The sequence below is a fragment of the Symphalangus syndactylus genome, chromosome 19, assembly GCF_028878055.3.
Source record: "Symphalangus syndactylus isolate Jambi chromosome 19, NHGRI_mSymSyn1-v2.1_pri, whole genome shotgun sequence".
NCBI lineage: Eukaryota > Metazoa > Chordata > Mammalia > Primates > Hylobatidae > Symphalangus > Symphalangus syndactylus.
In genome coordinates, this window is record NC_072434.2 from 35,235,337 (window position 1) to 35,258,997 (window position 23,661).

General features: G+C 36.9%; 1 long non-coding RNA gene across 1 annotated transcript in view; it reads right to left on the bottom strand.

The window, feature by feature from the left end:
* LOC134731976 (uncharacterized) overlaps nucleotides 1-23,132 on the bottom strand; it is a 41,458-nt gene extending 18,326 nt beyond the window's left edge. Inside the window, exon 1 of the long non-coding RNA XR_010114735.1 lies at nucleotides 23,034-23,132. This is a non-coding gene — a long non-coding RNA (uncharacterized lncRNA). The remainder of the gene's footprint in view (nucleotides 1-23,033) is intronic.
* Nucleotides 23,133-23,661: the final 529 nt, after the last annotated feature.

Genomic DNA, 23,661 nt, shown 5'->3' on the forward strand with positions numbered 1-23,661 from the left:
GACTGGTATTTCATCAGAAAGATAGGTGGGAGTGTTTTGGCTCCCCTAATCCCTGTGGCAGACTTCTGATATCTGAACTGTCAGACAGCTCCTCTACCTTTGTGAGCCAAAACACTGGTATAGGCTGGTATAGACAGCAAACTAGTGACTTTTTGAGGGCATTCTCAGACTACCAACTCACTACAGGTTACTCACCCTCCCTCTAACTTGAGCAGTGGTGACGAGGCACCATACTTGTGGTGAAGCTATCAGATAACTGTGTCTTACCCAGGGAATCTCAGCCCTTGTGTCTCCATATCATGGGAACCCCTGCAGACATTCCCCAGTGCCTGCTCAGATTATGTCAGCTGCAAAGGACTGGCTGGACCTAAGGAAGCTGCAGAATTTCCAGGGGTCTATCCCCTGGGGAGGGAGTCTGTCCCTGGGGAGGGAGTGCTGCTCCTAAAAGAAGGGAGAGTGCAGCTCACGAAGGGAGCACCTCTTGGGACAAAGAAAACCAGATCATGTGCTTTTCAGTGCCCAAGTGTTTCCCGTTTGTGAGCTGTAAATGACGGTCCTGCTTCCAGCAGAGATACAGATGCTGTGGTTGGCTCTGCAAGGGAGGACTGTAGTTCCACTCCGGTGGCCAAGCAGCCTCTGTGCTCAGGCCCAGGCATAGAGAGGGGTACTCTCCCTCTGCTCACTGCTACAAACATAGCTGTGGCCACTCCCCTAGGAAGCTGGCACAAGCATGCTGGAGGACAGCCTTTCTGAGGTAACTAGGGGTGGCTGCATCCCCACTGGCAGTGTTCACACTAGGCCCAGAGTTATGTGAAAGGTGGGGCCCTGTCCCCTCTCTACACAAAGCACCAGCATTCCTGTAGTGGAGAGCTAGAGTGTTTTGTATCTGGGGCTGTGTGGGGAGGTTCTGTACCACAGCCATTTTGACAATGAGTTTACAAGGCAGGTGTCTTTTATGGCCCTTGGCAACATTGCAGCCCGGATATGGACAGGAGTGTCTGACAGAACTGTGTGTCCTGAGTACCAGGATAAGGGTGTGACAGAGAAATGGGTCATGTTCCTGCTTGTCCAGGCAATAGAGCTGGAGCAACCCCACGCCCGTACTCGGAGAATATCCCAACATATTTCACCATGAGCTTCCCAAGCACCTCCGTCAGGGCTGGTGCTTGTGCTTGCCAGTCGGGATCCAAGGGTGAGCTTGTGCGTCCAGCTTCAACTAGATTCATCTGCTTCTGTGGAGCTGAGTGGGAGCCCAGGCCACTGAGCATTCCACAGACCAACTCATTGCCTGAGCCACCAAAGAGCTTCTCCATGTAAACAAAGAACGAGCATCAATCCTTCCACTACCACCGTACTTGGTTCTTACATGAAAGAACCACCTACTGGCTTGGAGGTTAAACTATACAACCCAATACTAAATCTGCTGACACAAGTGCACAGTGCATGGGAACAAGATAAGAAGCTTCTGGAGACCTCCACCATTCTGACCTTGCAGGAGGCCATGAGCCTGCTCCCATGCCCCAGTACGTTGCTACTACAACCAGCATTTGAGAAAGTCACCACATTAAGGATATCTACAACCAAGACTCTACATACAGAGTCTTTACCACAGAAAGCACTCAGAACCAAAGCCAAGTGACCCTATGTAACATACATTATAGTCACATCCTCAAGGGAAGAAAAAAGTTCCATCCAAATAAAAATTTCAAAAATAAGAAGGGGAAATAATTTCTCCATATGAGAAGGAACCAGTGGAACAATTCTGAAAGTATGAAAAAACAGAGTGTTATGACACCCCTGAAGTATCATACTAACTCTTTAGCAAAAAATCCTAATGAAAATCAAATCTTTGAAATATCAGATAAATAATTCAAAATATTGATTTTAAAGAAGTTCAATGAGATCCAAGAGTAATCTAATAAAAAAAATACAAAGATAATCAGAAAATCAATTCAGGAAAATGATCAAAAACTTGCCAAAGCGATAGGTATTTTTTTAAAAGATGACTTCTAGAAATAAAAAGTTCATTGAGGGAATTAAAAAATACAGTAAAAAGCTTTAACAATTCACTAGACCAAACAGAAGTAAGAATCTCAGAGCCACCATGGAATACGACTCAGCCATAAAAAATTTCAAATGATGCTACAATTATGTCTTTTGCAGGAACATGGATGGAACTAGAGGCCGTTGTCTTAAGGAAAATAACTGAGAAACAGAAAATCAAATACCAAGTTCCCACTTATAAGTGGGAGCTAAATAGCATACACATGGACAGAGAGAGCGGAATAGTCATTGAATACTTGGGAAGGTGGGAGGGTTAGAGGAGGGTAAGAAATGAGAAATTACCTAATGGGTACAATGTACACTATGAGGGTGATGGTTACATTAAAAGCGCAGACTTCACCACTATGCAAAATATCCATGTCTCCATGTCACGAAACTGCACCTGTGCTCTCTAAATCAATTTTTTAAAAATATTGTGAAATTACATAGAAAAGTAGTTATAATGTTAAGTGAATAAAATATTTTACATATGTATATGAATAATATCATGGCTATATTAAAATGTATGCATGGAGAAACTGGAAGAACATTAAAGAAAATCTAACTAATGATTATCTTTTAGTAGTAAAAGTATGGCTGGAATTTCCCTAAATTTTACTTTTTTGCATTTTCTTAATATTCTTGAATAATCTATACAGTTTCCATAATGTGAGCTTCCAAAATGAATCTTCTACTTTGGTTGTTGTGCATCTATTGAACAAAACTCAAAGAAACAATAAGCATATTTCTGTCCAGGTTCTGTCTTCTTAAAGCTCTAAAAGGATTTTTTTTTAAATAAGGGACATTTCTCTATTCCATTAATTTTTCTCCACTATCTTCCTTCACAGAAAAAAACTCTCCAAAGAATCGTCTACACCTACACCATGTCTGTATTTTATCATCTGCTTCCAGCTTCCTGACCTGCTTAAATCTGACTTCTCACTTCTTCTACCCTTGTATGGTCATGAGTTACTTCAGTGTCACTAAATCCAATGAACACTTTTTCAGTACTATCACTTGATCTCTCTCTTCTCCTTGAAACATGGATTTCATTAACTTTCCATGACACCACACTTATGATTTTTCTCATACTTTGATGTTTGGCACTTTTTAGTCTTATGTGTCAGCTTAATCTTTTTTGTCTAAACTTCAAATGGGCAAAAATTAAATGGTCAGTCACAGATTCTTCTCTCACTCTATACTGTTACGGAGATTACAGTATCTATCTCCATCACTTTAATTATCATAATTAGGTTGGAAATTCACATATTTATATTCCTGACATAGTTGTCTAGCCTCATTTGCAAATACCCAACTGTCTACTCAACATGTACAATAAGGTGCTATCTATGTACTGCACCACAATCTGCAAACTGAAATATTGTTATTGGCCCCGTTCTAATAAGCTCCATCCCTGGTGTCCTTTATATTGCTGAATGATATAGTCATCCACCCAGTTGCTTAATCAAAAAATCAGCAGGTTGTCTCCATCTCATCTTCAAATTTATTCTAGCACCAAGTCCTGTTGATGCTATGTCACAAATAAATCTTCAATTTGGCCACCTGTCTGCATCTGCCTTGTTGAAACCAAACATAGCTTTTATGCTCACAACCAAAACCATCTCCTAATCCTCATGATGTGTCACAACATCAGTTTCATGGATCGGCATTTCAAAAATAAAATAAAGTAGAATGGAATAATATAGAAGAGAAGAATAGCAAAGAGGAGAGAATATTGTATAAATTGTTAAGCATTTTTATAAAAACTTTGTTTTAGCTGCAAGTGTGCTATGTGCTACATGTGGTTTGTTGTAAAAACTATTGTTATTTATGTGGGTAGCATTAACAATAGACCAGAAAAACACTGTCCTAACTACTGTGCTTCTGCTTTGCACTTTCTAATCTGTTCTCTAAATTTCCAAAAATGCTACAAGAATAATCTTTAACAATTGCAGATTTGATTATGCCATTCCCCCATATAAACAGTCCCTGTGCTTTCCTACTGCCTTTTGAATAAAATCCAAAGCCCTAACCATGTCAATTTAAATTCTGCACTATCAGGCATCTTCCTCTCTCTGAAACTTGCAGGACACTGTTCCTCACTTTCAATAATTGAGGAACATTGATCATCTTTGTGTTCAAAAACATTCTGGATTCTCTGGCCTCTGGTCTTATATTCTGTACTCTCCTTGAGATCTGTACCCGTTTATCCTTCTACTCTCAAGATCTTCCAATTATGCAGATCTCAGCTTCCACGTCACTTTCTCCTGAAAGTTTTGCTGAATTTATCCAGATTCTTTTTCCCGTTTTGTGTTCTAGTAGCCTGTTGCTCTTAATGTTGCTAAACTTAATATGTAATCAGCCTGCACCCTGTACACAGCAGCTGACTTCCTTGAGGACTCCGAGTTTTCCCTGGAAAGTGGTTACTATCTTGTTTGCTAGACCAAGTGCTCAGCATAGTCTCTGCCTTGTAGTGAGCACTCAGTAAGTGTACACTGAATAAATAAATGAACTTCATGAAGAATATAGAAGCCACCAAAAGAAACTCTTTGTATTTCCCATCATAAAATCTACAAAAAGTACACTTATCCACGCCCATTTTTTTTTCCTCTCTGAGTATGTGTATTTGTGTATCCCTTTTCTCATCTAAGGTAATCATGCAGTGTAGTGAATCCCATCACTATCTACCTCTGAGATAACTCACTCTATTGATTATACCCTTTATCTCATTTGTATTCATTCTTTCCACTATTCCTGGATCTTTCTGGTTAGATTTTATACATGTTTATAATACTTCCATGTTAAAACAATCAAATAAATGAACAAAACTCTTGAAACTCTAAATCTCTCTTCAACTGCCAATCAATACTAATTTTAAGAGTTCTGTTGAAAGGAGAGACTTGCACAATTGCAGAAAGCTTATTTTGAGGTGATTTCAGAAAGCTGCAATGAATGAACAGAAAAGGAAAAAAGGTCAACATAGGAGCACTGTATCCTGGTCATCACAATGGGAACTTCTAAGAGAAAAGAGAATACTTTTCAGAACTGTGTGCCTGAAGAATGTCATGCAAGAGCATTTGTCCACTAGCTCCTCTAACCCAGAGATTAAGAGTCCTTTAATCTCTGGGTTAACACCACTGAACTGCAGAGCCATGCCCATTCACTCAGCATCAGAGTAGGCTCTCAAACAAAAGCAGAACAACTCGCAGCATGCCATTTGGGACTCTCCTATTTGTCCTCCCAATGTGTTTCAATCTGAACTCATGACGTATCACTCTACTGGCATTGCTCTCAACATTGGCAACTTGTAGGAGATAAACAGAATGATATCAATGCACCAGCACCAAACATCACAGTTCAATCAATGGCAGCACATGGTGCAGAAAAGCAGTAGTTTAGGAGATGATATAGTGGTCCAGTCTTGATTTTCTCTGACCTTCAGCAGTATTTGGCTCAGTTGCCCACATACTTCTTCTCAAAACACCGTCTTCCCTTTTTTTTTTTTTTTATTTCCATGACATGATTTTCCTTGTTTTCCTGAAATTCCCTTGTGACTTTCTCAGTCTCCTATGCAGATTTCTGTTACCTTAAACATTGAGGTTTCTTAGGATTAGGACCTAGACTCTGCTCTTCACATTTCATTCTTTCATTTTTAATGCTGCTTCATTGTTCTATAGCTCTATTATCTTTTTTACAATTACTTGTTTAATGTCTACCTATTTCACAAGATTGTTATTTCCAAAGCACCATATTTTTCTCAACCCCATCATAAAGCACAAAAGAGAAATACATTACATCTAATTAATTAGGAGTCCATGGTTTTCAGCCCTACTACCCTCTGGACCTGCCCAATTGCTCTCCCGTTCGCAGTTGCCTGTCCTTGTAGAAACTAACCACAGGGAAAATAGGGCAAGCCTATGATTATTCAGCAACATATATCACTATTCTCAGCAGAGTGCCAAAAGCCATTTAAAGCCCAGCTTCAGAATCGTTTTCAAACACTATTTGGCTCTTCACAGTGATATTTACTCATAAAATAACCCCATCTTCAATCATCAGCAAGTAGTGAAGTATGATTAAAGCATCATTGGCTGGATTTTTGGTTATGGAAAAGATGGAACAACTCCACTTTTTTAAAAAGTGCAAACAATATAATAAAAGTATTAGATGGTTTCTGAGGGAAAAAAAAAGTTTTTTCCTGTTCAGTTTTTATACATTATAAACAGGTAAGGAAAGCCCATCTAGGACTTGGAAATGCTGACGAAGCAAAAATTGCTGGTCAATTAGGAGACAAACAGTTCCTTCAAAAGAAAACACCTCTTGTGACACTTCTTTTGTTGTGATAAAAGGTTTGCGGTGGTTATAGGGGAAGTCATGCTTACTAGATAAACAACTAATTATATTCAAATGTGCATGTGTCATGGGTGAGTGGACTGAAGATTTTCCTGAACCAATGTAATATTTTGATGAGCATACAGAAAGACATATGTACGTATGCATTCTGAATATTTACTGAGGGAGTTTATTATCTCTAACTAACTTAGAATATTACATTTAATTATCTAGGGAAAGCAATGAACTCAAAGCCACCAATAGATTATTGGTGTATATAAATGCAGAGTCTAAAAATAGCTAAGCCATCATAAATATTGTTGTCATGGTTTATTAATTTAAAATACTAATGAGTCATTAAAACTCTTCTAACTAGCCTCTGTCATCAATCAACAAATATTCACTGAACAGTTATTAGGTATCTTCATGCTCCCACTTTGCTATAGAATAACACAGAAAGGAAAAGACAACAACAACCAATTAATTCTAGATAGGAGACTAATCTAAAATTTTGAATTATTTGCCTTGGGTATGGACATTGATCTTAGGAAGGAAAATTTAAAAGACCCAATTGCTTTACAATTTACTGCAGATATTCACAAACAAATAAAGCTACTAATTAATGCAGTAGCCATGCAACAAATAAAAGGGATTGGGCATGGTGTGAAAAACAGAATAAAGAAGTATTCTGTGCTTCTGAAGAAAAATCTGTTTCTAGAGGAATCTACCATTGTTTTGGTGCTACCTTTGCTCTGACAAAAATGATGAGACTTTTCTCTCCTAATTTACACTTTTTTTCATTCTTCTCTTTCTTTTTTTTTTGTGTGTGTGAGACAAGTTCTCTCTCTGTCACCCAGGCTGGCATGCAGTGGCATGATCATGGCTCACCACAGCCTCAACCTCCTGGCTTCAAGCCACCCTCCCATCTCAGCCTCCCAAGTAGCTGGAGCAACCAGTATGTGCTACCACACCCAACTATTTATTTGTACTTTTCGTAGAGACAGGGTCTCGCTATGTTGCCCAGGCTGGTCTCAAACTTCTAGTCTCAAGTGATCCCCCTGCCTCAGCCTCCCAAAGTGCTAGAATTGCAGAGGGAAGCCATTGTGCCCAGCCAAGTTTCATTTCTTAAGTAGGCTAATTCAAACTGACTTTTGTTTCAAGTGACATGAGGATAAGTATTTTAATATATAGTGATCCCAAGCATGTGATTAAAGTGTCAGTGTCCCACTACAAAATTTTTATACTAAATTTTTCCCAAAAAATACCTTTTCATCAAAACATTTATTTTCTTTATAGATAGACTATTTCCTTACATTCAAAAGTAAAGGATATTATGATTTGACAGAATATTTGGTGAAAACAGTAGTTAATTAACTTCTACCCTATCCATGTAAAAGTGTTATAATAAATATAAATATCCTCTGAAAAAGCACACGTTTTATAATTTAAAAATGTTTTATAAATAAATAGTTCACCTCTGTCTTAGTTCATTTTCATACTGCTATAAAAAACTGTCTGAGATTGGGTGATACATAAAGGATAGAGGTTAAATTGACTCACAGTTCAGCATGGCTGGAGAGGCCACAGGAGACTTACAATCATGGTGGAAGGCAAAGGGGAAGCAAGACATCTTCTTCCCAAGGCGGCAGGAAGAAGAAGTGCTTAGTGAAGGGAAAGAGGCCCTTATAAAACCTTCAGATCTCAAGAGAATTCACTCACTATCAAGTGGACAGGATGGGGAAAACTGCCCCCATGCTTAAATTACCTCCACCTGTCTCTCCCTTGACACGTGGGGATTATGGGGGTTACAATTCAAGATGAGATTTCAGGTGGAGACACATCCAAACTATATTAATCTCCTTAATAATTGCTACATAGATTATAAAACATCCCAATCCCCAAACTGTATTTCAATCAACACAATTACGAAATTACCAATAAAATCGAAAAGTAAAATTTCTGATATGAATCTTCATGTACCAGTGCCAGAAGTTTTAGCATGCTTCTTTTAATTGTGAATAAGTGGAATTGGTGGAATTGTAGTTAGGGTTGCATGGTAAGACAATGCTCATGGTAAGACAACTAACATAGGAAAAAACATAAGGCATGAGGTTTTTCTCAGTCTCTTGATAGATCATTTGCCTTTCAGTGCCCCAAGTGAGAAAGGAAAAGCTATAATGGTGTATCATATTGTGAGTGATGGTCTTTGGATGTGTAAATATAGCTAAGCCATAGACTGCAGTAATCAATCAAATACAAATCTAGATGTTGCAGTAAGGTTTTTTTGTAGCTGTGATTAAAGTTCATAATTGACTTTAACTAAGGGAGACCATTCTTGATAATGTGAATGGGCCTTACTCAATCAGGTGCAAGGCCTTAAAAGCATTGCTAAGGTTTTCCCAAAGAAGAAGAAATGTGAGCAGGACTTTCCCCTACCCACACCACCATGGCCAAGTGTTCTAGCCTGCCCTATGAATTTCAAACTTGCATCTCCAACTCCCACAAATGTTTAAGCCAATTCTTTGCAAAAATATTTTAATGTATATATCCTACTTATTCTGCTTCTCTGGTTGAACCCCTGACAACTCCTCATCATCTTGGTTGTAGAGAAGGAGGCCAGACACTTCAATGTAAAGAAGCCACAATCAGGTGGTTTCTATGGGCCTTGACATAATTAATAAGCCATATTCTGCCTCCTCAAATGGTGCTTCAAGCTTAGCTTTAATCTTTGAAACTATTCAAGGAGAAAGAACACTAGAAAAAAGCTGAAAAAATAGCCTAGATAATGTATAATAATTTTTTAATGCTATCTTGAGTAGAAAACTACAGAACTTTTTTGAAAAATCTTTCTGACTGATGTCTCTATAGAGTTCTGTACATTTTACTCACTCATTGATAAAAAATAACCTATTGGGCACTGGGAAGGAGAAAGATAATTCTCCTAAACCTAGGTCAATAAATTCCTAAACACCTTTTCATTTTATAAAGCATAGGTGAACTCCCATATTTAAAGGGATTATTTGTATTCAATAATCAAATTCTTTTAAATAAACTATTTCTCTATTACTGTCTTCATTTATACTTAAATTGATTTTTTACATGCCCATATATATCTATATGAATATACATATGGTACAAGGGACATGGCTGTACTTTGGTCAAGGATAGGCTGAGGTAGGATATTTATATCAGTGACTTTAGAGCACAGGCATATAACCACTTGTTATCACAGCCATGTAGCCATAACATGGGAAGGCCATCACTTGGCTCTACACCAGTATTATCTGTAAAAGGTATAATTGCCCAGTTAACACTGTGTAGGTGCGCTGGTGCCCACAGAGAGTCAGAGGTGTCTGTCTTTGCAGAAAGACAGAAGGGAGCCAGGACACAGCTTGGCTCACTCGTGCCCAGGGAGAGAAAGAGCTAAGCTGCTGACCCTGAAGGCAAGGGAGAGCTGGACACACAGCTGTGTATGGGGGCCGCCGGACTAAACAGTCAAGACAGGGCGAACAATGTGAGAAAAAGCTGTTATGAGAGCTGCTGCTGAATAAAATCATCTTTCACTGCCTACGGCCCCTAGAGTGTTCTTTCTGCTCATTCGCCAACTCCCTCCAGACCTCAGGATGGGCTGGAAACCAATCTCGAGCATAACAATTGCCATAGTCGTGAACATGACATATGTTTATGCAATTTGGCAAATATATGGATTTGAGAAATTATGCTAGGGTTAAGGATTGTGTGCTCCATCATGATTATGTGTTCCATCATAAAACCCATGACCAAAAAATAGATAATAAACTTATTTATACGTATGAAAATATTTGAAATCTCATTGCACCTGTCTTATAATATCCCTTTCTCAGGACTAATGATATGAAAATTCAGGATTAAAGATCAAAACCCATAAATCATAAAGAAAATGACACCTGTTTTTCTTCTTATAAATCATTTTCCATTGTAACAGTGCACTGGATCAATCCATCATGCCTGAAGCTAAATGCAACATTAGTTTCCAAAGATATGCACAGTTTTAGTACTCCGCAAAAGTTCATTAATTTTCTTCACAGGTATTTGAGAATACAACCATCAATGGTGTAACGAGTGAAAGGAATTTACTAGAACATCTTGATTTTTATTTTAATGAGGAGAAAGGGTAAAGCATATAGGTATTCCACCGATCTGTTTCACAAACACCTCCAACCTAAGAACGTTGTTGTATTTGTTATAAAAAGACAAGTTTTGTAACTAAGCAACATTTTCTAAAGAAACTATTATGATTAGGGTCTGAAGTCCCTGAATTATGTAAGTGTAACATATTTGAAGTACAGAATATGTAATTTTAGCCTGAGTTTGTAGCCTGGGAAATAAGGACCTCAATTTTCAAACAGGGGAAACAGAAGGAGGAGAAAAAGAAAAGTTGAGAGGCAAAAGAAGGGAAATAAAGAATGAGGTGGAGGAGAAATGCATTGCCTATTTCTAAATGTCATCTTTACCCTCTTTTCTAACCCCTCGGTCCATTTTCTCAAATATCTAAGTAACTCACCTGCTCTAATCAGTAGTATCCAAGGCCCACTCCAAGTTTTCCTCCTAAATCCTAAGGTCATGCAACTTTAAAAGACAAGGCCTACTAATTCTTAAAATCAGTGACTTTAAAACGATCGCAGTGACTTTAAAATGATTGGAAGTTTAAGAAAATACAATAAAACAGTTTTTTTTGGATAGAAGAAAATATCCAGATATTAAGTTGGTGCAGCCCATAAGCCATTTATTTATTCATTCACTTCATTCATTCAATAAACATCTAAGTGCTTCTTGCCTTGAAAGACATTATGTTAGTTTCATCTAACATATTCCTTCTCTTTTCAGTGTCTTGTCTTTTCTTACTGTGCAACCTCACAGACTCTCTTAAAATTTCTCAGTTTTAATGTTTAGTTTTTTGCTGTTTTCCAACACGGTCCATATGTCAGTAAAAGCAGAGGCTCCTTCTGGTAGAAGTAGATGAGGTGCAGCGATTTGTAAAGAGGGTCAGGAAGAACCTCATCTGTTACCCTCCATTAATGTATACTTGTGACAAATTGACTAGGTCAGAAGACTTACATAAAAATTTAATTTACTGGTTAATCAAGTGGACAAAAGAGCATGCTGGATATTTAAAACCCTGAAGAAAAAGCACATTAATTACCTCGGAGAACTCTCTATCAAAGAACTAATCATTCCTAAACCATATTGAGTTCATTGTGCCCCAATATTTTTGTCACCCAAGAGACAGAGACCTCTGCTCCTCATGAGTCCTGTATTTGAAAGAGAAATTTTCTGTGAAATAAATGACATTTATTAACTAATGATGACTTTATCACTTATTAATCAAAGACATCTACAACTGCTAATCAGAATTTATGATAGGGTATTTTCAGTCAGATTCTGCATAGCCAAAATTATAAGAAATTACACTAGTCCCTGATACAGGTTTTTCTTAAAAGAAACAATTGTATTGATTGTAATAGTCTAATATTAGAGGTATATTTATTCAAAAAATTCAAATTACACTCAATTTCAAAAAATTATTTAGAGAGATAAAGTTGTACTTTATAATAAATGATTATATTATTTCAAGCATTAAATTCACAAATTCACCATGAAAATATTTTTTTCCAGTTATGTGGAGTAAGAATGAACAAAAATCATTTAAAAAACAGATACGGCTTAGCAAATGTTCTTCCAGGCTTTCTAATTATGTGTTATTCTTTCTTTATAGTAGTGCAGAAAATTCAAGTATGGTAAAAAGTACCTCATCAGTTGCTTGATTGGAAGAACTAATTTAGACTGAACAGGAATGTGCTTGCAGAAAAGGAGAAATGACCTTGTACAGCATGATGTGTACCTACTTATTTACTTTGAAGAGTTTCTAAGTAATTTTCAATTATAATATGATCAATCCTACATAAATTTCTGTTTCTGTTTTATCCAATCATATTCATTAACAGAACCTATATTATAGAGGATGATGAAATTATACAAACTTTCAAAATGTAATAATGTATTACACAATGTGTAATAACATGAAAATGAGCAACTTCATCCATTAACATATATTCATTCTACAAATAACTTTAAGTGTCTACCAGGTGTCAGACACCGAGAAAATTATACCAACTAAAACAGACACATCTCCATCCTACTTGAGCTTAGAGAATTGGCTTCATTACAAAAGCTGGCATTGACATTTTAAGTGTTGTGTTTCAGACACTGTCTACACAATTAAATGTACTAACTATAATTAATTTACTTTTTCAGCAAATTACCCAATAACACTGGCTGACTCTACCTCAAAATTATTTAAATCCTATCATCTGTGGCAACATGGGTGAATTTGAAAGACACTATGTTACAGGAAGTAAACCAGGCACAGAAATACAAACATTGCATGATCTCATTTATATGTGGAATCTAAAAGAGTGAGTTCATAGAAATAGAGAGTAGAACAGTGGTTATTGGAGACTCGGGAGGATAGGGATGATGGAAGATTGGGAGATGTTGGTCAACGGGTACAAATTTAGACAGACAGGAAGAATAGGTTCTGCTGTTCTATAACACAGGAGGGTGACTATGCAAATACCAATGTAGTGTATATTTCAAGATAGCTAGAAGAGGTTTTGAATGTTGTCACTACAAAGAAATAATAAGTATTTAAAGTGATGGATGTGGTGATTGCCCCAATTTGATTATTACACAATGTATACATCCATTGAAACATCATACTGTATATAAATAGGAGCAATTATGTGTCAATTATAAACGTAAACAATTAATTAATAAAAAGCATTTAAGAAGATGCCGTAATTTAACTTAACAAAAAATATTTTTAAAAAAGAAAGAGCAGTAAATATTATTAATTTAGAGATATAATACTTACACATAAATACCAGCAACTGAACCAACTTTCTACAATCAGGACTTAAAATTAAGTTGTTGAATGTTTTTAATATAGAGTTAGTGATCAGATAGAATGACATTAAGAAAGTTTCATAAGAACTTCAAGGCAGAAAATGTATTGCTTTTTCTGCTTACCTGTCAATCAGCTTGGAATTAATAGAGTCCTATCATTCACTACCTCTTGCTGGAACTGTTTACATAAACTGGTCTATTTATTTAAATATTTTTCTTCTGAATTGCAATATTTTTATCTTTAATTTTATCTTGAACTACTAGCATTTTATCTTCCTTTTCTTCCTTTAAAAATTAAATCCTGTTTCCTGCTAAGATATATTTGTAAAATTTTTTAAATCTTTAAGAGTAATGACAAAAATTCTTACCCTAAAATGTAAGATTGACAACAGTCTGACCACAACCTAACTTTCTCTTGATCTCAGAATTTCCCCTCCTCAGAGATCATGTAGAAGAAGACTAGAACAGCCTCGTCTCAAGGACAGAGGATCTTTGTTCTATTTCTGATTGTGCTACTGAATTTTTGAATGAACTTTCTCCTCCTCCTCCTCCCACTCCTGTCCTTCCTTTCTTCTTCATCCTTTTATCACCATCACCATTTCAAATGAAATCTATTATTTAACTCTTCACAGCGAAGAGGTATAAACTGAGTTTTTTTGGATATTTGCTAGGAAATTAGAATCTAGAGTCCTGCTTACTTTTCTGTCCACTTCCTTCCTGGTCCTCTCTGACATATCTCCAGGAAAATCTTAGGGCCTGCTGAAGAAAACTCTAGGACTAGATGAATCTCTTCTATCCTATCTAGCAAAATTTCTCCCCTTCTTTCCTAAAACAAGTTTATTAATGATTCTGCTGGTTTCCTACTTCCTTTATTAAATCTATCTCAGAAGCTGTAATCCAAAGATATTTTTCTTTATTAAATCAACACACTCTCTGTTATATTTACTATGCAGCATTTTTCAAAGTGTCTTTAGGAAGCTGTTAGATATTGATAGTTGTCAGGAAAAAATTAAATGAGAGAGAAATAAAGAGAGACAGAGAAAGTGTGACCAATCTATGTTAAATTAGTATGGGAACAACTGGTATGAACAAGATTTACCTGGGATCTTCAGAAACTCCCAAATATTTTATATTGTGTTTAAGATTCTATATGATGAAGATTTATATGGACTTCTTTATGTACCCCATCATGTCTCATTGTTCATTTGGCCACTTTTCATGATCTGAATGCCCTGGACACAGTCTTCTTGATAGGATGCCATTCTTTTTTCAGTAACGAAGTGGTGAGTGTGAGACAAGCTATGCTTCCTTTAAATACTTTCACCCTTAATTATCCACAACTTTTATATATGTGTGTGTGGCAACCTAAGGAAAATTCTGGGAGTTAGAGGTAACTTAGCACATCACAGCAAGGTTAGCAATCTAAAATATAATATTAGAAATCCCAGTTTTTACAGCTTTTCAATGCTGCTCATCTCTGGGACTTAGTTAAATGGCTTCTATAAGAGATTAAAGCACATTTTCAAAAATTCCTTCCACTAAAATGGAATCTGGGTTGGCCTTATTTCCTACAGCTTGCTTTATCCTTGCAAAATGAAACTATTCTAGTTATGGGCTAGCCTTTTATAAGAGGCCTGGATCCTTCCACCTTTTATCTCTGAGCCCTAGGACCCCATGTAAGAATTCCAACTACTGTGATGCGAGGATTCCCTCATCACACAGAGTGAGATAACACAGAGGTGCTCAATTGGCAACTCCGGCCAAGCAATGAGCCAATAGGGAGTGTCCATGGTCAGCCCAGCCCATCCTTCAGATGACTTCAGTCCCAGCTGCTAACTGTCTACAAACACTTGAGTGATCCCAGGTGAAACTACCTAGCTAAAAGCAGGCATACCACAAAACCAGAAAAGATAATGAGTTGCGGTTTCAAGCTACTCAGTTCTGGGATGGCTTGTTTAACACCAATAATATATAAATGGAATAGATAAATGGATAAATGGAATAGCTATTAATACTTCTCTCCACTCTAATAGCACCTATTATGTAATTATACATTAACCAACGCCTTTTATAACTCCTGCATTTTTATTCCCATTTTTTCAGTAGGTATATTTTTGTACAATCACATAGCTCAGAGGAAGGAATAGCCATTATGTATGGAGTAGTTCTTTCAAATAAGAAATTCAAGAAATCCAAACATTTAGGAGGCAAAGTAGAGCACAGACTCTCTAAATTAAAGTAAGAGCTACAAAGCTCATACACATGGATGTTCTCACAAGGGCTGCTATTGCATTTGTAGTCTCACATGCATAGACTACAGTTGCCCTCAATCATGTCCATTTTAAAAACAAAGGATCTTAACAATACTTCCAGAATGTGAAAAGCATTAAAAGTGAAATATAAAAATGGTTCTCTTGGTACAAAGTATTAAGTGCATTTCAGAAGTTGGCATTATTTCTAACACAAAATTTTTACCAGAGTTTTTATAAGCAGATAAATGAATAATAGTATAAAATATGTAAAACTGTAGAATACTACACAAGGATTAAAGTTGTAGATCCTTAACACTTTAGGAGAATGAGAGGTATTATATATAAACTAAATCATAAAAGAATAATTGATTTCAGGCACAAATCTTCTAGTCTATTATCAGCATTAGATGAAATAGTAAATTTCTTTTTTCTTATATTTTATAAAGAATGGGTATGAATCATTTACGAAGTCTTTGGATAGGCATTATACATAAATATCTAAAATTCTGTACTTATTTGTATGTGTGCATTATCTGTGTAGAAGACCCATGTCTTTCATCAGATTTTCAGAGAAAAGAAGAAGCCTAGATGGTTTCAAATTATAACTAGAATTTAATTAAAAAGAATTCACCACAGAGTAAAAGCTATCTGAAAGAACACCAGAATAAAATAGACATGATATTAGAATAGATTATGGAACACTTTAGTTTATATGTAAACCTTATCTCTCAATATTATAGAAGCCTCTCCTCTGGGACTGACCATACCACCCTGGTTTATTGCACCACCATAATTTTACTTCCCACCCTTCTGGCAGCCTATAGTATTTATTGCCTGTCTAGCTCAGGTTTGTGTAATAGATGAGACTCAGGAGGGAAAGTTTCATCTTTTCTATTATCTTTTGTAAACTGCAATGTTGATCACTTGTAAGACAGTAATAATTCAGTTAAAGTGTCATAAATATATATGTGACATAGATTGGTCTACATGGTACATTCAGACAGAAATAGCTTAGATGTACGATGCCTATGTTGAGAGTTTGAAGTTAGGGACTTTGGATCTAGAGATCCTAATAAGCAAGGAATGAATAACCACCAACTATTACTATTTTCACTCTACACATCCCGACGGATCCTTCGGTGACCCAGAATAACAACTTCCACCCAAGTTAGAGAAAATATTGACAAATGAAGGTAAGGGCAATTAAATTCAGGTGTATTTGGGCGCTCTGCCGTGTTGATAGGAAAAATACCCGAGATACTAATTGGGTACACACTGTAACTAACCCAGAGGAGGAAGTTGACTTTGTTCATCAGCACATGCACATCATTCTAGAGAATATGCTAATACATTGAGCGAAAGAAGAAAATAATTGATAACACTGGCCCTCTAGTCTCTTATGAATGTATATTTAGGAAGTGGAAAAGGGATTTTTGTCTTTTACTTATTTATTCAATTTATTTGCTCTGACACCAAGGATACCAATATGGGGGCACATGAAGGCATTGTTCACGGAAGACAACATAAGGATACTATGTTATTCCAGAAGAAAAATGGATTAAAATTATCACAAAAATTTAACTGTAAAGAACTTTCTGACTAAAATAATTTTTATACTAAAACTGTGGCTAAGTGATTATAAACATTGTTACTGAAAGTATATTCCCGAAATGAAGACTGATATCCATTTGTTGGGAGTTACATAGACATTATTATATACACATTCAGCAATCAACAGACATTTCCTTGGACTCTCTATTAATCCTGGGAGTGTGTGTGTTATGTGGGTGTCCTCAGATATACACTCAACTATATTTAACTTCTCCATAAAGAACATGAACACATTAAGTAATTAATGCTTGTCAGATACTTGAGTGAATGCCATTTGAAGCAAGTGCTATATCTGTGTTAAGTAATAAAAGTAATAATAATAATCAAGATAATGGGCTGTCCAATTATGTAGGTTATTTTCTAGCAGTTTTAAAACACACCATATGTTTGCTAGAATGTAGATATTTATTTATTTTTTCTTAAGGAAGACAAGCATTCATCAATGTAAAATAAAATATTTTTTTAACGTGAGAGGCATGCTGATTTATGTAATGATTCTAAAATTGTCTAATACCTACAGCACAGTCAATCAAGCTGTAGTCAATATGCTAAAGAGTAAGAGAAGGGCCAATTCCTTGGCATTCCTTCTATTGGTTATTTCAGGACTGGAAAATCTTGCACTTCATTCTCATCCAGGAAAGCCATCTTATTTCCCAGGTCAGTTGGTCTTTCACAGACTTTTTCTATACTTATTATCAGATTGCTGTAACTATAAAATTCATTTTAGTCCATTTATTCAACATACTTCTGAAATACTATTGAAAGAAAGGAGGCTGGGTGCCGTGGCTCATGTCTAAAATCCCAGCAATTTGGGAGGTTGAGGTGGGCAGATCACCTGAGGTCAGCAGTTCCAGACCAGCCTGGCCAACATGGTGAAACCCCGTCACTACTAAAAATAAAAAAAATTAGCTGGGTATGGTGGTGGGCGCCTGTAATCCCAGTTACCCAGCTACTCGCGAGGCTGAGGCAGGAGCGTTGCTTGAACTGAGGAGGCGGAGGTTTCAGTGAGCTGAGATCGTGCCACTGCACTCCAGCGTGGGTGACAGAACGAAACTCCATCTCAAAAAAAGAAAAAAAAAAAGAAAAGAGAAAAGAAAAAAAAAGTAAAGAGTTAAAGCAACAGGCAGCCAGAAATCCATTTGCTCCCCTGTGGAAGATGTCAGTGAAACTGGGAAGAGGGGAGGCAGGTGACAGTAATTTCCTTTTCAAATGGACTTTCTCAAATAAGTAAACTAATGACATTTGCTAAGCATATTCCTTATCTCTAAAAGGCCTGTAGGAAGATTTCTGTGGCTAAGAATTACCTACAGTGAATAAAACCCGGGGTCAATTATATAAGGCTCTCTGAAGAGTGTTGCCTGAACTATACAACTCTGGTCTGTAAAGTACCTCTTTAAGATTCCTCATAGTATAAGAAATCCCATAAGCCTCACCTACAGACCTCATCTACTCTGGGCCAAAAGTGCATGTCCAATGTGGGAAGCAAGACCTAGTCAGCTGTCCTTGACATCCCAGATCTCTGCTTCATGTGCACTTTTCGATGGCTTATAATTTTGACATTATTTAATAAAGCCTGATATGGGGTAAGATCCTTGACTTAACAATTCCATGTAATTGTTATATTTTTCTTTCCAATTTTCTACTGCAAAAGCCTCTACCAAACTATTTGTATATAAGTTGTCTTTTATCTCCCATTTTAATAAGCATATGTAACTGTTATGTTCATACTTTTTGTTTTCTACTGTCTTTTAAATAAATTAAATGAAATTTTAAAAAAAGAAGCAAACTTCTGGGAGATAAATAATTTGAGACCAACATATTTTTCTCTAAAAACTCCTCTGTAAAAACTTCTCTGTTCTAGACAAGAGCCAAGGCCTAAAACCCTGAGCAAGATGCATGTCAGATAAACACTACTGGTGGTATTAACAACGCTAGCAAAACAAGATGGAGGTTTCAACACTGTCCCCCATAACCCAGGCCTTTAACAATACTTATTAGCTCAGTTTCTCCCGTTTTCATTTTATATTCCTCACTCTATGAATCATAGCTCTGATTATACAACTTGCATCTTAAAATCTTTAGTGTTGGCTGGGCGTGGTGGCTCACGCCTGTAATCCCAGCACTTTGGGAGGCCGAGGTGGGTGGATCACCTGAGGTCAGGAGTTCAGGACCAGCCTGGCCAGCATCCCGTCTCTACTAAAAATATAAAAACTAGCAGGGCGTGGTGGTGAGCACCTGTAATCCCAGCTACTCAGGAGGCTGAGGCAGGAGAATTGCTTGAACCTAGGAGACAGAGGTTGCAGTGAGCTGACACAGTGCCACTGCACTCCAGCCTCAGTGACAGAGTGAGACTCTGTCTCTTTAGTGGCTCAACACTGCTTCCAGTGTACAGTCTAACCTTCTGATTACAGCCACAAGATGTTCAACACCATGATCTCAGTTATCTGGAAAAGAGGATGTTACAAGCTTTTCTATATAATTTATCCCTGTTGCACCAAACTATTTAGTGTTCTCAGAACACTATGCTTCAATCCAGGGCAATTTCTCAATTTTGGTGTTCCTGTGGCTCCTTAATGCTATATATCACAATCACTGTCATAGTGTTTAATTATAAAGATTGTGCACTGCACAAGGACACTATATTACCTTATAAACATCATAGGAAATGTCTTATTCTAACAAAATGATCAGAACAGACCATATCCTTTTGTCTCTATTTAGAAATGTCAAACCATCTTGATTAACAAGCTTATCGAAATCATATGAAGCAGAAGAGACACTTTTTCTGAAAATAAATGGTGGAGGGCAGAGTGAAAAAAAAATTGTAGATGCTTTTGGGCTGGGTGCGGTGGCTCATAATCCTAGCATTTTGGGAGGCCAAGCTGAGCACATCTCTTGAGGCCAGGAGTTCGAGGCCAGCCTGGCCAACATGGCGAAAACCCTGTCTCTATTAAAAATACAAAAATCATCCGGGCATGGTGATGAGTGCCTGTAGTCCCAGCTACTCGGGAGGCTGAGGCAGGAGAATTGCTTGAACCCAGGAGGCAGAGGTTGGAGAGAGCTGAGATTGCACCACTGCACTCCAGCCTGGGCAACACAGAGAGACTCTGTCTTAAAAAAAAAAAAAAAAGCAGATGCTTTCAGTAATTCTATCCTTTCACTTCCTGGTAGTCATAAATGCCCTTTCTGCAATTCATAAAATTTCAAAAACTCTCAGCCCAGTAATATGCAAGTGCCCCATTCATAAGCAAAATCTCACTTATCCTTTCCTCTAGAGGGTGACTAGCTGAATCTTAGTTAATACATTGTTCTCTAAGTCAAGGTTTTCTGGGCAGTCTGCAGACTGGTCTGTTTAGATATGACCTCAAGGTGCAAAAAGCCATAGCTAAATAACGTATTTAACCACCTCCGCACACTAAATATACACTAATGAAGTTAAAACAGGAAAATTATCACTAAAACTCCGATTTAGAAAGGAGAATAAGGAGAAACAATGTATAAGGCATCTATCATACTTCCGAGACATGGTTTGCAAGGATTCCCTGCCAAGGAAGTCAAATGTTTCTTGGTCAACCAAAGTGAATTCTACTGCTTCTCTTCACTGGAAAATTCACCCTTTCATCGCTCTTCCTACTCTTATGTGGAAGAGCAATTGAGCAGCTATGTTGCTTTACCAACTCACTTCCTGTGTGGATAGTTTCAAGTTTCAAACCTTAGGAGTAAATATCATATGAATCCTTTCTTACTTACCAAGCTTGGGATTTTTCCAGTAATAAAGTGCTTCTTAAAACCACAGTAGGATGCTGGCAAGTTTGCAATCTCTCAACTCTCCAACCAAGTAACTAAAGATAGCAATCTTCTTATGTTAGAGCTGATTAATCTGGATCCTGCATCCTTGTATTTTAGCTACAGACTTTGGTGTTCTTCCCCACTTTGGTCTTTAATAGCCTCCTTCTAGGCATCTGCTTCCAAATTACTGGGCTTAGATAATGATGTAAGTATATTTTGCATTTTGCTACAAGACTAAATCATAGTGGGTGACTAAAGAGTGAGTGGCAATTCATTTGGTCAGGAAGATCACATAATATAGGAAGCTTTCACACAGAGCTAGGGAAACAAGCTTCCTCTGTTCCCAATGGCATCTATGATTGTGGTTCTTACTCCTTACCCTGCCAGAGGCAAAACATCTACCTAGTATAACCATAGAGAAGAATGAAATCACGTCCTCTGAAGCATCATAGCCGGAACTGAGGGCCATTATCCTGAGTCAAATGACTCGGAAGCAGAAAATCAAAACTGCACATTCTCACCTACAATTGGGAGCTATACAATGGGTACACATGAATATAAAAATAGAAATAATAGACATTTGGGACTTTGAAATGGGAGAAGTTGGAGGGGGTGAGGGCTGAAAAATTACCTATTACGTACAATGTTCACTATTTGAGTGACTGGGTCACTAGAAGCCTAAATCTCGCCATTACAAAATCTATTCATGTAACAAACATGCACAAGTATCCTCTGAATATAAAATAAAATAAAACAACGAAGAAAAAGAAAGAGAGAGAAGAGAGAAAGAGGGAAAGAAAGAAAGAAAGAAAGAAAGAAAGAAAGAAAGAAAGAGAAAGAAAGAAAGAAGAAAGAGGGACAGAAGAAAGAAAAGAGAAAGAAAGGAAGAAAGAAAGAAAAAGAGAGAAAGAAGAAAGAAAAAGAAAGAAAGAGAAGAGAGAAAGAAAGAGGGAAAGAAGGAAGAAAGAAAGAAAGGAAAGAAAGAAAGAAAAAGAAAGAAAGAAAGAAAGAAAGAAAGAAAGAAAGAAAGAAAGAAAAAGAAAGAAAGAAAGAAAGAAAAAGAAAGAAAGAGAGGAAGGGAAAGAATAACTTAAAAAATTCACCTAGTACAACCTCCCACTATGCATGATTATCTAATTCTCACTCATCATGGATTGCTGGCCACAGCAAACTGTACCATTCTCTTTCCTGTCTTCTTTTAGTTAGGATGGTTGAAACCAAAGCTTAGATCTTCTTTCCTCTAATACCATACTATAAGATTTAAGCATTAGAAAACACATCCTGCTTCCTACTGTTACTCAATCAAGTGTCTGTTTTTTAAGCACAGTAGTCATTGGTCTAATCAACACTTTGCTCCTTACAAAAAGATTGTCAAGAATTCCCAATTTGAGGAAATTCTTTCCCTCTCACCCACCCTATCTTGAATCAATTGATTCCACATTTTGGGTCTTCAAATTTCAAACATTCCCTCTTACTACCAATTATTCTGTTTTCCAGGACACTTTATTCTCAGATGTTAAATAGCCAACTCAAGCCAGTTTTAGCAAATATGGCAAATTCATTAACTCATATAACTAAAAAGATAAAGGAATCTAGCTTCAGGCCCACTAGTCACACTGACCCAGAGGCTGCCTGTGTCCCTCTGGCTGAGCGCTGCTTTCACGTTCATTCTCTCTCCACAACTTGGCTTTGCCCTCCTTTGTGCAGGCTTTATTTTCAGGTGGTCGCTCCTATTGCAGGATAATGAAAACTCTGCATAGTATTTAGGTTTACACATTGCCAGAAGCATGTTTTTAACAAACTATTACAGTAGGGGAGAGATGGTTGAACCTGATTATCAAAAACAGTTTTTTGCTTTTTTTGTTTTGTTTTTACAGGGCTGGTAACAATGAACCTACAGTGAGGCAGAGAAGAAGCAAAGGAAAATAACCTGTGGGTTCTTTCACATCTTAACCCAGTAACAACCCAAGCTTTTTCAGAATTGTCAATAATTCTCACATTCATTTTATGACATGATTTTGAATATGTCGAAACTTACTCTAACATAATTTCCGGATGTACATGTTTAAAAATAAAAGGAAAGTCTCCAGGGCACATCTGAGTGTTCTTTCTTCTCCACATTTGATGATGTTTGGGCAGAAACATCAGCAACAAGCAGCACTAAAAGGAAACAAATAAGAAAAAGTGAGATTATGTAATAAAATGCCATATGTCAAAAATTCACAAGGCAATAAAAGAGATACAAATTTAGCACATTAGAGTGGTTGTCCTTTTAGAGGGAAGTAGAAGGACTAAAAGAAGTTAAAAGGGGATCTAGCCATTCATGAAGGGGTTGACTTTACAAAGCGGAAAATAACCCCCTTCTCTGAGAAAGGAGGAAAAGGGCAAGTGTGAAAACTTTTGAAGAAATGAAAGTCATCTAAGGTGTGTATTTCAGTACCTGGGTATTTGAGGAAAATGAAACATGTTTCAAATGATTTCTGTAGCAAGCTAACACTGGAGATGAATAATATAAATACTGAGTACTACTGAGGAAATCAGCCACAATAGGAAAGAATACAGTTGAAATGCAGTAGGCAAATAATAATAATCACAGTATAGACATCTTTTAGAGAATAAAACATTATCACAGAAACAAAACCCAAAAACATAGTTAATGATTTAGTAGATTAATTAGTTCTTTTTTTCT